The sequence below is a fragment of the Taudactylus pleione genome, unplaced genomic scaffold (assembly GCF_031769625.1).
Source record: "Taudactylus pleione unplaced genomic scaffold, aTauple2 ptg000108l, whole genome shotgun sequence".
Lineage (NCBI taxonomy): Eukaryota > Metazoa > Chordata > Amphibia > Anura > Myobatrachidae > Taudactylus > Taudactylus pleione.
In genome coordinates, this window is record NW_028284510.1 from 862,264 (window position 1) to 876,584 (window position 14,321).

Below are 14,321 nucleotides of genomic sequence, written 5' to 3' on the forward strand. Positions count from 1 at the left end.
GTAAAACATCTAATCTTAATAGAGATGAGAGAGAGGCTTTACTGAATATAAAGGGGTGGTCAGAAGTCATAATTAAACCCTCTGACAAAGGGGGCAACATCGTGATCTGGCCCAAGACAGAATATACTATAAAAGCATATTGACAGCTTTTGGATGAAGAATGTTACCAACAAATAGTCCTGAATCCTATTGATACATTTAAAAATATATATTGTAATGTGATCAATAACGCATTCGGAAATGGAATTATCACCAAATCCGAATATACCTATCTGACTGTAGTAGCACATCCCAGACTGGCGACCTTCTACCTTCTCCCCAAAGTGCATAACAACAGCCTCACCCCACCTGGTAGACCAATAGTGTCTGGCATAGGAAGTTTGGCCAAAAAAAAACAGTATTTTCATAGGTTTACATCTTCAACACTTTGTCCTACAGCTTCCCTCTTACACTAAAGACACTTCTGACATACTTAAAAAGCTACATGATATAAGATTAGAGGATGGCCAAATTCTTGTCATTTTGGATGTGGAGACCCTGTATATGAGTATTAACCACTCTCTGGGGATTAAAGCAGTACTCTATTTTCAAGACATGGAGGACCACAACGAGTTTCAAGATTTCATATTGGAACTATTACATTTTGTATTACAGTATAACTTTTTTACATTTGATGACAAATTTTTCTTGCAGACCAGGGGTACTGTGATAGGCGCGGCTTGTGCACCAACCTACGCAAAACTCTACTTGGGATGGTGGGAGCGGGAATATGTGTTCAGTGAAACCAATTACCTCTATACCCACCACATTATAGCCTGGCATCACTACATAGATGACATCTTTGTCATATGGGATGGTGAAGAAAAACTTTTGCTTGAATTCATCCAGCTTCTAAACAATAACACCCTCAACCTGAGACTAACATATGAGATGTGCAATACTATGATTACATTTTTGGACCTTAAAATCTACAAAATTCTGGAAGGAATTCTTGAAACTGAACTCTTTAGGAAGAAGATGGCCACCAATAGTGTACTCCATCAAACTAGTTCACATTTTCCACACACGGTAGAAAATATCCCTAAAGGAGAATTCCTACGTCTTCGAAGAAATTGCTCCGATCATACTGTTTTCAAACAACAGAGTCTAATACTCTCCTCCAGATTAAGAGAGAGAGAGAGAGAGAGAGAGAGAGAGGCTACAGCAATAGGTCCATCAAAGAAGCCTTAAAAAATACTAACTCTATTAATAGAGAAGAACTCATTTTTGGAAGTTAAACACCATCAGAAAAGAATGCTTTGCAAAGTATTAGGTTTGTGGGGGACTTTTGCCAAGAATGGAGAACCATAAGGATTATCATCCAAAAACACTGGCATATTCTCCTTCTGGATGAAGATTTATCTCCAACCCTGGGTGAGCAAGTATCCATGAGCTGGAGACGGTCTCCCAACTTATGTGACAACCTCACTCAGATTCATTATAGATGAACCCCCTCTCGACCTCCATCCATTAAAGGCTCCTACCCCTGTGGATCCTGCAAAGCATGCCTCCATATTATTAAGACAAAGGAGGTCATTAATAAATATGGTATGTCGGTCCCAATTAAAACCTATATAAACTGCAGAACAAGAGGAGTCGTGTATTGTATCACATGTGAATGTGGTGCAAGATACATTGGTATAACCACCAGGATGCTAAAAGAAAGGATCCTGGAACATCTAGGCACAGTGAGAAATGCACACTCAGAAATAACAAGGATGAAACAATTAACATCTGTAGCTAGACATTTCCATCATAAACATAAGGGAGACCTTAAATATTTCAAAGCCTTTGGTTTGGAAGAGGTAAAATTGGGTATAAGAGGGGGCAACCTTACTAAAGAATTACTCAAGAGGGAAAGCCAATGGACATTTAATTTGGGGACCCTGACACCGGATGGCCTCAATGAACACATTAACTTTAGCCCCTTCCTCTAATTTCTCAAAATTTTTGAACTTTATTTAAATTTAGGATGATCCACCACCTCCTCATATCTCCCTCTTTTTTGTACTATTTAATTAAATTTTAGCTTTACGTGGGAGAATGCTGACCCCCTATTTTTCTCCTTCCTTCCCATGTTTGTCTTTTTCTCCTTCCCTTCACAAATAACCTTTCCCCCCCCTCCCTTTCCCCCACCCACAACCCCCCCTCTTTTTTGTAACCAGGTCTTTTTGAATTTTGCTCTTCTGCGCATTGTTTAATATGTATATATATCCCAATTCTATTGGCTAAATATAATAATCACCCTATGTGGTACTTAGTTTATAATGGTATTGAGCTATGTCACAATATTATTACTGTGTGACTAATTTTTATTATTCCTCATGCGATACTTATCAGCATGTACCATACTACGGAGGTTTTGACCCTTTCTGTTCCCCCCTTTTTTATAAACAATTTCAATTATATCACAATATTTGAATATTTTAAATTTTCAATTTAATGACAATAATTATTGAGTAATAATAAATTCATACTCAGATTATTATGAGTAAACTATACATCATTTTTTAAATTACTTATATTTCATCTTTATTTTTATTTTCATTATTCTTATATCTCTTATTATTTTTATATTTATATTCATATTTATATTCATTCCTCTCCATATTCACATCTATATTTATTTTTATTTATTTTTACTCTCTGTCCAATAACTACATTCAGGATATCAACCAACCAATTTAGTTTATCCTGGTATTCTAATTTTCCCCTTTTTCTTCTGTGAGTTCAGATTTATGTATTCAATATAATTATATATATATATATATATATATATATATAACCGACTCGATGGTAAGGCCTGCACAAGCGCAGCGGCTGCACTGCGCATGCGCAAGCCCCGGAGCGACAGATAAACTCTGTCGCTGCGGAGCTCGCTACCAAAGGGGCGGCTGTCGATGTTGATCGATAGCTTGCCCCATTTGGTAGGCGGGCCAGTGGGGTGGTTTCCAAAACGGAGGCATTCCTTAAGAAATGCCTACCGTTTTGTGGGCGGCCGCACTGACATCATCAGTGATGTCAGTGGGGAGCTTCCTGCTCCATCAGAGCAGGAAGCTCCCTGGGGCTTACGAGTGCCCAGACCCAAACTTAGGGTCTGGTCGTAAGCCCCGATGGTTGTGATGGTGATCACCATCGTGACCATCAACCTGGTCTGTTGTTAAGCTGTGGGTGGTAACCCACATCTTAACAATCGACAAGGAGGTGGCCGTTCAGGATGCAAGCGGCAGCCCTGATTCTGGACGACCGCTTGCATCTAACAACTGCCTCTGAATGAGGTCCATAGTGCTTCTGCCCAGTTCTCTGTCATTATGACAGTATAATTCTTTTTATTATTTGATTTCTAATTATCCACTAATTATACAATTATGCTTAATGAGGGCGGGTATTTATCCAGCTCTCCACAAGACATGTCACTGATGTGAAAAAGCCTTGTCTGGAGGCGAAACGTACGTCATCACTAAACTGCCATGTGAACTGGTCGGCAGGGCACCATCCCGCTGACTGCCTGAGAGACAATCCATACAGTTGGAGCCGCCCGATCACTGGCCTCATACTGCACGGCGCCTTTTCTCCTGTACCGCTTCCCCGGCAATTAGCGGATACGGACACCGCAGCTGTGCCTCTATTGGAAGCACTTGCACTGCACACATGGTCATCTTGACGTCTGATGCCGGGAGGAGACTCTCTCTGATTGCTGCATTAGGTAACCTTCTGCACTCTCTTATCAGTCTGCCTAATTGTGCCTGCCCTGCAATGTCCTTTGATATCAGGGAAGACGCTATCTGTGCATATTGACAGCAGAAGTGCTCTTTCCCTTTCTTCCCACCAGTTGCCAACCCTATTCTCTCATCCCATGTCCTCTGGTGTCACATGATGCGGAGACAGCAGAAACGGGGGGGGGGGACATATTCTGGGTCTCTTTATTGCTATCTATGGCATTTGACATACTCTTTTGACATCATCCTGTTACATATATACATATATAATTTTTACCATCATATTGTGTGCAAACGTCTATTGTGAATGACTTTTCTATCAACATATATGACCAATTTCCTTAAACCACATGTCTCTTATTCCCTTTTCTAGGTGACACTGTGACTAATGGTATTATATATTTTCTGCTCAAATTTACGCGAAGGGCTAATAATAGCCGGCTTCGTTGGGCTTATAATATTACTAATTTTATTTATTTATGTACCTTGCAGAGCATTGTGGTTTCTCCATATAAATATATATATATATATATATATATATATATATATATATATATATATTAGGGATGTGCAGGCTCGGATAGGTTCGAGTTTGCACGTGGAGTTCGGATTTTTCCCTCCAAAAAAACGGAACTCAGAACGAGGCAAAACGTCATCTTACATGGACGAACATCATCATTCCTGGACAAAAGACCAGGAATGATGATGTTCGTCCATGTAAGATGACGTTTTGCCTCGTTCTGAGTTCCGTTTTTTTGGAGGGAAAAATCCGAACTCCACGTGCAAACTCGAACCTATCCGAGCCTGCACATCCCTAATATATATATATATATATATATATATACACACATGTTTATCAACCACACAGTAGCCCGCTATATTCCTACAGGGCCTTTCTTTTTCCTTTTTGGACATATGTGGTAATTATTCTCCATCATTAGGTGAACTGTCACTATTTAAAACAGTTGGGCCAAACAATCTCTGAGACCTGATACAAGTATTGTATATGTTTTAACAACTTTTTTGCAGAAATCATCCTGCATAACATTTGAGAGAATTTAGTTACAGTGTATGCAATACAAGGAAGTATCTACTCCCATTGGAGTTAGTTTTATGCATAATTTCTTTGAGAATATTGTTCCCTGTATCTCATGTTGGATTTATGTAGGACATATAATTTCTGTGTATATACAAAATTTGATTATGCATACTTTTAGTTAAAAACCAGTGATCTGTTTAAACGGGATACGTTTAGGAAGCCGGCGGCCGCAATCCCGACCGCCGGCTTCCCGAATCCTCTATCCCGTCTAGGGTTAAATGACAGGCATCTAAAATCTAGACGCCTGTCATTTTCCCGACGCCGGGAGACAGGCGCCCGGCATCCCGATCGAAGGGATGCCGGGCGCCGTGAGCAGACAGCCGCGCGGGGGGGAGGGTTAGGTTTAAGGCACCCGGGGGGGACTTAGGGTTTGGCATCCCCCTGGGAGGGTTAGGGTTAGGCTAGGGGGAGGGAGGGTTAGGGTTAGGCACCCCTGGAGGGGATTTAGGGTTAGGCACCCCCCAGGGGACTTAGGTTTAGGCAGCGGGGAAGGGGGGTTAGGGTTAGGCACTTAGAGGGAGGAGATTAGGGTTAGTCACTTGGGGAGAAGGTTAGGGTTAGGCACCCCTAAGGAGGGTTAGGGTTAGGGGGGTTGGTTAGGTTAGTAAGTACTTACCTTAGGGACGATTGGGATTTCCAGCGCTGTCGGGCTTCCACTGCCGGGCTCTGCTCTTTTGTTGGGCTGCCTCAGCCGGGAATCGAACTGCCGGTCATGCGGCAGCCGGCTTTTCATACCGAATGCGGTTAAACTATATACTGTATATCACCTCTTGATGGTCAGTTCTTTTTCTCTGTATATACTTAGACCTGCAAACCTTGTAGCATATTTTGAGTGCTTTTAGTAGCCTTATGTACATTATCAGGAGACATCCAACTTTTGTTTGGATCTATGCTTAATTTGTTGAGAACATTGTTTTGACCGTTGCATTTCAAAATATTCACCGTGACCTATAACTATTGTTTAGTTATCCTTCACATTACTTTTTTGGTGCATGATGCACATTTATTTGCCACCCATTTCAAGTGGCACTCCGGTCAGCACCTACTGACTGGGAAAATTATATGTTTGTATGTCATTTGTATTGTATTGTAAAATCATTTACATTTTATTCAATTAGACTAAATGTTAAGTTTTAAATTCTATTAAGATGTATCATTTGAGTGCCCCCAACAAAGACTCTTCTTTTCTCTACCCATAAAACTTTGTATTTCTCTGACTCAGGGGAGCACCGCCAACTCCGGAATCCTTAACAATATTGTGCACGTTGATCTTTACTTAAGTTGGTAACATCATAATACTATTACACCACCCATTTTATAAAAACAATTACTAGGGACGGTGTTTCTCTCTCTCTGCCTTTATCCTGTGCGAGCCCCAAAGCTCCTTTCCCCCGCATTACCAAATCTGCAAGGATCGCAATAGCAAAGCTGCCTGCATGCATACATCATTTATCTTTAGCCTGCGTGCATACTTCATATCTATAACCTGCGTGCATACATCATATATCTATAGCCTGCGTGCATACATCGTATATCTATAGCCTGCGTGCATACATCATATATCTATAGGTTGCGTGCATACATCATATATCTATAGCCTGCATGCATACATCATATATCTATAGCCTGTGTGCATACATCATATATCTATAGGTTGCGTGCATACATCATATATCTATAGCCTGCATGCATACATCATATATCTATAGCCTGCGTGCATACATCATATATCTATAGCCTGCGTGCATACATCATATATCTATAGCCTGCATGCATACATCATATATCTATAGCCTGTGTGCATACATCATATCTATAGTCTGAGTGCATACATCATATATCTATAGCCTGCGTGCATACATCATATATCTATAGCCTGCGTGCATACATCATATATCTATAGCCTGTGTGCATACATCATATCTATAGCCTGCGTGTATACATCATACATCTATAGCCTGCTTGCATTCATATCTATAGCCTGCGTGCAGCTTTGCAATTGAGATACTGGCAGAAACAGGCCCTGTGTGTGTACTATTATACTCAAAGGACATATTTAGAATCTACAGTGCTGTACATGTGACCTTACAGGTAACTCCATGTGATTATGCTTTTTCCACCTTACAAATTTTTTTTTTTTCATTAGAAATCCAAGACTGTTGATGGGGTCGAGATCCCGGTTCACATTATTGGGGATACAGCCTACTCTTTACGGCGCTGGCTAATGAAGGGCTTCACGCAACATGTACAGTTGGGCCCAGAACAAATTGCTTTTACCCAGACCCTGAGATCAGCAAGGATGGCTGTTTAGAATGCATTTGGCCGCTTGTACCTGTTTATAAATATTAACTTCAACAATCATTACAGTGTGTGTGGTATAAATGTTATTGAATATAAGTGTTAAAACATATACAAAATGTAATGTAGCAAACTACAAAATTGAAAATAGCATATTTTTCCGTAAAAACATTGCTTACTTGATATGTACATGTTATAACAAGTGTTTAGCACCACAAGGCACAGGACGTAGGCAACATTTTTTTAAATCAAAATGCCTTGTTTTGGTAAATTCCTGTAAACAGTATAAACTGGGGTTTCCTGGCTTTCAGGAGGTTGACTATGGTCATAGTAATGGGCCTGATTGTACTGGGGGTAAGGCTGATTTGGGTAGTGTGGACCCTGCTGTTGTGGTGGGACTGTGACCTGGGTTTGACTGCGACTAAATATTCGCTCTAGAAACGCCATCTGGAATTGCTGGGACTCCCTTTGGCGTCCATATGATTCCGTACTGTGACGATCCATCATGCCCATGAGCTGGGTAACAAATGAATTTTGCATATCACGCTCTGCCGGCAGAACCTGTCTAGATGAGCGTCTTCCTGTGTGAACATTGCAGAGTCCATCTCCTGTCATTTTTCAACCAGGACACTTGTCATAACTCGGGCAGCTTGTTCTGTTTTATTGGCTCTTTTTCTCTTTGCAGGAACCGTATATACTGTGGAAATAATATTAAAAAACAAAAAATGAGTCATCAGTGAGGGTACATAAATAGCAGTTGTGTTAGCAAATGTGTTTGTGTCCTTCCTCTACCTCCACACAAGCTACACTCTGCAACATATATTATGTGCTTTTTCATGTGTATGTGTTATGTGAGGTGTGATGTTTGTTGTATTTTTATTTAATACTTACTGTTTCTGCATAAAGCTGGGGTTTGGCTATTTCTGGGCGTCCCACTGGCACCAGTCTGTGTCTCAACAACCGCCTGAATGCTTGGTGAAACGCTGTCATCATGGGCCGTAGAATATGGTGGATTGATGTCATCTGGGTCATCTGGTAGTAACAGTGGCGAAGATGGGCATGCTTGTGAGGATGATGGGCATGCTTGTGAGGATGATGGGCATGCTTGTGAGGATGATGGGCATGCTTGTGAGGCTGATGGGCATGCTTGTGAGGATGATGGGCATGCTTGGGAGACTGGCACACTGCTGGTGGTTTCTGAGGTACAGGACCAGCTGCTTTCCCCTGCTGATAAGCTGGATGACAGGCTGACAGGTGTACATAATGCTGTGTGTCTGAAACCATGGGCACATATGTCATTGTATTGCCACTCTAAGCGGGCAGCTCCACTTCTATTCCTATTGCGGTCGTGCACTTTCCTAAAATATATTCTGAGTGCCTTAAGCTTATATACCACCTCCTGCTGAGTCCTACGGAAGTCACGGGATTCCAGGGCCTTTGCTATATTTTTGTAGACAACAGCGTCTTTCACTGTTCCTGTCATCTGTTTTCTTATTTCCTCCTCACCCCTTATGGCCAGCAGCTCCCTCACCTCTTCATCACTCCAAATGGAAATGGCTGTAGTGCAGATTTTTGGAATAAAAGCCTTTAACTGCAGGAATGCTGCCTCCATTGTCATCTGCAGTGTGCTGCGTGTGTGTCCAGGGTTATGGCTGCTGACCTCATCAAAGAAGACACAGGAACATCCAATCATCATTGTTTGCTGAGTCCAGGGTTGGATTACCCAGGTTGGGCCCGTTCACACTGCACATCAACCCGGCTTGTTCCCGAGTTCAACTCTGGTCGATTATAGGGTGGAAATGCTGAGTCGCAGGACCCGACAATTTTTATTTTGGTGCGTTCACACTGCACCTTGACTCGGCAATATACCAGGTACTTTTGCGATGTGAAAGGGGTCTAAGTTGTGAGGTGGGGCCCCCATGGCTCAGACTTCCCTTTGATAACGATCTTTTTCTTCAAACTTTAAATAAAAAATATATTTCTCTGCATCCATTAGTTAGACATTTCTATTTTGCATAATTCACTGTTAATCTTAAAAAACTCAAGGTTATATCCCAAAATATCCATATAAGCACCGGAAAACTATTTCTTTGTACTTTAAGTTAATGTGTAAGGTACACGCACAATGTTCCTACTACACTCTCCCAAATGTTGAGAGGTAAGTAATACTCCATCATACTGTGCTCACAAAGGGGGCATGGCCTAATTACCATAGACCATGCCCCCTAAATTACGCTATTTGGGGGCATGCTCGTATGGCACGCCTCCCATTTAACGTCAGGCTGGGGGCGAGCCCAACACTACGTCAGTAGCTGGGCTGCCCCCAGCTCTCTCCCTGCACTGCATGGATGCACGCGGCAAGGGGCCTGCACAGCTGCGGCGTTGGAGGTGCCCAACATCCCGACCGCCTGCGGGACACTTCGTCCCAAAAATGTGACTATCCCACTGAAATTGGGAATGGCTGGGAGGGGTGCGCCCTCTATGGGGTGGCGCCCCTGTCCAACTGCATTGGTTGTACATGCCTCGAGCCGGCCCTGCGCCAGACATCATGATGTTACGCAGAGGGGTCAAGGCTGCCAGCACCAGGAAATACAGCACTGGCCGGAGTGTCCTGAGGATGCTATGAGCGACTGTACAGACTGCAGGGAGCATGCCTGGAGCATCCAAAGGACGCTATAGGTGGCACTGCAGCAGCGATACTGGCTGCAGAGTGCCATTCCAGGTACTATGCTAGCCAGATGCAAGGGCTATGAGACAACGACAGCGCCAGCCACAGGGCTCTGTGTGATAACATTGCTCGCCACCCCTAGTTACGACCTTGTTTACAAATTTGCTGTATAAATGTTATTGATAATGAATTAATTCATTAGAAAATGAAAGTCATTAAAGATACTTACATTAAGGCACAACAAATCAAACCGATTACAGTAATTGTAACTGGAAGGAGATAAAGACAATATATTGCACTTTCATCATAAATACTATATTAGGGCCCCCAATGTGAAAGCCCCTCATTACAGTGGTTACTACTCAGTCCTCACTGGTGGCTAGTAGAGAAATCGGAGCCCATTGTGGGGTGTCCGGATAGAAGGTCGACAGTAACCATGCTGACATTCATAATGTCTACACCACAATGTCGACATTAGAATGTCAACATAATTCAAACTGTTGACAGATGTCATGTCGACAGCCTAACAATGTTGACATCTTAAAAGTCACAATGTGATATGACATTTTTAGGCTGCTGACTGTTATTACTGCCATAGGCGGTCAAGCTGTGGGGGAGGTTGGGTTAGGCTGTGAGGGGTGGGGGGATAGGGTTAGGCTGTGAAGGGGGTTAGGCACTATGGGGGAGTGTTAGATGTTGGGATTTGGGTTAGAGGTAAGGGGTTTAATACTCAGTGTAACACCACTGCTGAGACATTGCTGCTGAAACTGCTCCTCATGTGACCATCGGGATCCAGAAGATGATGTTGGAGCTGCTGCAGCCACCGGGAGAAGGTAAAACACCACTAGATCACCATGGACAGTTTGTCAACAGTCAGCCCCATTGTGATGAGCAGAAAACAAAGCATAACCCCAATGTGGTGTCTCGTGATTACAGCTGATACTTCTTATATGGCATAAAGTGTTTGGATTTAATTGCACTCTGATGGCTATTGTGTGGAAAGACCTGAAGTTTGGTGGCTATTGTACCTGAGAACCTCCATTCTATCTATCTATCTATCTATCTATCTATCTATCTATCTATCTATCTCATATCTATCTATCTATCTATCTATCTATCTATCTATCTATCTATCTATCTATCTATCTATCCATCTCACATGATAATTAACAGATTTATGGAAAGAATGGAAAGGATATAGATCTGCAGATTAACCAATGTTTTACTCTGTATCAGTGCTTAAAGTGGTCCTAGGGAAGTGGTGGAACTCACCCTCCCCCCCCCCCCGCCTCGATGCCTTTTGGAAAAAAAAGGGCATTGTCTCATAAGAGAGGGTGTGGTCACCAAATAGTGTTCCCAGTTCAATTTACGGCACATAGTAGCACAATCTTGATTTTCCCCGATTCACATTACACCACATAGTAGTGTCCCTTATTCATGTATGACACATAGCAGTGCCCCTTATACACAATGCCCACAGTAGTAGGGTCTCTAATTCACAATGCCCACAGTAGTAGGGTCTCTAATTCACAATGCCCACAGTAGTAGTGCTCTTTACACATAATGCCCACAGCTGTAGTGCCCCTTATGCAGTGTCCCCAGGAGTGGTAGTGCCCCTTATGCAGTGTCCATTGTAGTGGTGCCCCTTATGCAGTGTCCCCAGGAGTGGTAGTGCCCCTTATGCAGTGCCCGCAGTAGTGGTAGTTATGCATTGCCCCCATAAGTGGTGCCCCTTATTCAGTGCCTCCAATAGTAGTGCCCCAAGACTGGTACCCCCTGTAGTAATGCACCCTGTATAAGTAATGACCCCTGTAGTAGTGCCCCCAATAGAAATGCTCCTGAGTAAATGCCCCCAGTATTAGTGCTGCTTATGCAGTTCCCCCAGTAGTGGTAGTGCCCCTTATGCAGTGCCCACATTGGTAATGCCCTTTATGCAGTGCCTCCAGTAGTGGTAGTGCCCCTTATGCAGCGCCCCAGTAGTGGTGCCTCTTATTCAGTGCCCCCAATAGTGGTGCCCCGTCTGGAAGTAATGCCCCCTGCAGTAGTGCCCCCATTAGTAATGCCCCCAGTAGTAGTGCCCCCAATAGTAATGCCCCTGAGTAAATGTCCCCTGTAGTAGTGCCCCAATAGTAATGCAGAGTAAATGCCCCCAGTAGCAGTGCCCCAATAGTAATGCCCCCGAGTAAATGCCCCCAGTAGTAGTGCCCCCATTTGTAATGCCCCCAGAAGTTATGCCTCCAATATGCCACTTACACAAAACAAAAATAATACTTACCTTAAGCCCCACTCCTGCGTCCACCGCCTCTAGTCTGCCTGGCTGCTCTGCTGCACTGTGGGAGAGACATAATGACGTCTCTCCAATAGTGCCCATAGGAGGAGCAGGAAGCCGGAGCTCAAGAGTGAGCTTCAGCCTCCAGCTGCCACTGCGAGGAGGGAGCCGGGCGCAACAAAATCTCAGCTGGCACCCAGAAAATGGAGCCTCCCTGTGGCACCGGGCTGAGGTGGGTCGGAGGAGGCGGAGCTGGTTCTGTCTCCAAATAGAAATGACTGAATGCAGTTCCGCCCTGTTCCGGCCCACTTTAACCCCTGCTCTGTATTCTCTAAATGGTAATATGTGTGCCCTAGAAAGGATATAAAATTATGCAGTTGAACTAATCATTTACTCTGCACTTTCTGAATGATAATAATCAGAAATCTGTGTTAAGCCAATAAATAAACACACTGCATTTGTGGGAACCTGTAAGGGAATTATATGTGGTACAGAAATGCATGTGAATAAAGATAGATGACATATGCAAAGAGAGAAATATTTATGCAATATTAAACACCCATGAATAACACACTAACTGTACCACTGTTCCCCAATGGCCGTTACAAAATAAAGTGTGCAATAATCATTAAGGGTAATATTTAACCTGAAGAAAATAGATATCATTGTGTGGAAATCAGATGTAGGAGACTTGTATTGTATACAGTACAAACCACTTTGCGTAACGGACATATATGATGAAGGAATCTGTGCATAATACTAAAAGACATCCTTTTGTATAAGAAAATAAATGCTGAATGTATTGAGCTAATTACAAAAAGATATCACAGGTACAGAATATATTTCATTCCATGAGGATAATAAACATCACTATCCAGCTGACTTTCCTAATTGTCCATAGAAATAAGTCTGTGCACTTCCTTCTAGAATTAGTTCCCCTGATATTAAAAGCTACTTATGAATAAACATGCCTAGATATGAGGCTAAATATAGATTCAACCATACCAGATAATATAGTGGACATTATATGTACAGGTTGAGTCTCCCATATCCAAATATTCCGAAATACGGAATAATTTTGGCATGACTAAGATAATAAAACCTTTGATTTTTGATGGTTCAATGTACACAAACTTTGTCTAAGGCACAAATTATTAAAAATATGGAATAAAATTACCTACAGGCTGTGAGTATAGCGTGTAAATGAAACATAAATGTATTTCATGTATGTACACAAACTTTGGTTGAGCCACAAAATTATTGAAAATATTGTATAAACTGAGCTGCAGGCTTTGTATATAAGGTGTATATAACACATAAATGCATTCTGTGTGTATATTGGGGTCCCATTCCCAAGATATTTCATTTTGATATGCAAATATTCCAAAATACGGAATATTCTGTTATACAAAATACCCCTGGTCCCAAGCATTTTGGATATGGGAGACTCAACCTGTATTTGACCTCTTTAACTACATTATGTCAGCACGTGAAGTGTTGATCACTACCGAATAATGTGCCATCTGATTTGTGAATAAGAAACAGCTCTTCTATAAGAACCAGTAATCTGTGAAACATATATCTAACATAAACACAGGAATTTAGCCCTTTTTAATAAGACACGGAGACGCATATCTTCATCTGTATAATAGATATTTAATAATAACACAAGTTATTCCTGGTGTATGATAGACCAATACAAATATATTATCAAATATCTGTACATATATTATATACACACATTTTAACTATTAAGCAATTTAGCTCCTAAATAAAAAAATAGCACAACATGACATTTTTTATATTTTTAATTACACTTTATTTTTTATTTTTTTTATTTACTTCACAATATCATATTATAGATCTGTCAAATATTTTGCTGAATTTTATTCTGTTTTGAGGACAGAGTCTTTTTTATTACATACCTACTAAAAGTGAGGTTTTATAAGTTATCTTTTCTTTTTTTCTGTGTGCCACAATAAAAAAATGCTTTTCTCTCCTTTTTTGTTTGAAATGAATAAAAAACGACATTATTTATAACAAGCAGTATTTTAGACTACATATAACACTATAGTATTATTTTTTTTTCACGTTCTACAAGGTAAGGTACAAATAACTTTTTCACATTGAGTTGGTGTGGACTTTCCCAGTTAAAAGAGGTGTCTAAGCAGATATTTGCTGTTCCGTATTCATGGTGCTATAGATGTCATTTTTCTGTCTTATCAAATC

The 14,321-nt window shown here is 41.6% G+C and overlaps 1 pseudogene; it reads right to left on the reverse strand.

Annotated features, from left to right (window-relative positions):
* Positions 1-7,398: 7,398 nt before the first annotated feature.
* On the reverse strand, positions 7,399-8,767 carry LOC148525420 (uncharacterized; annotated as a pseudogene).
* Between the last annotated feature and the right edge of the window lie 5,554 nt (positions 8,768-14,321).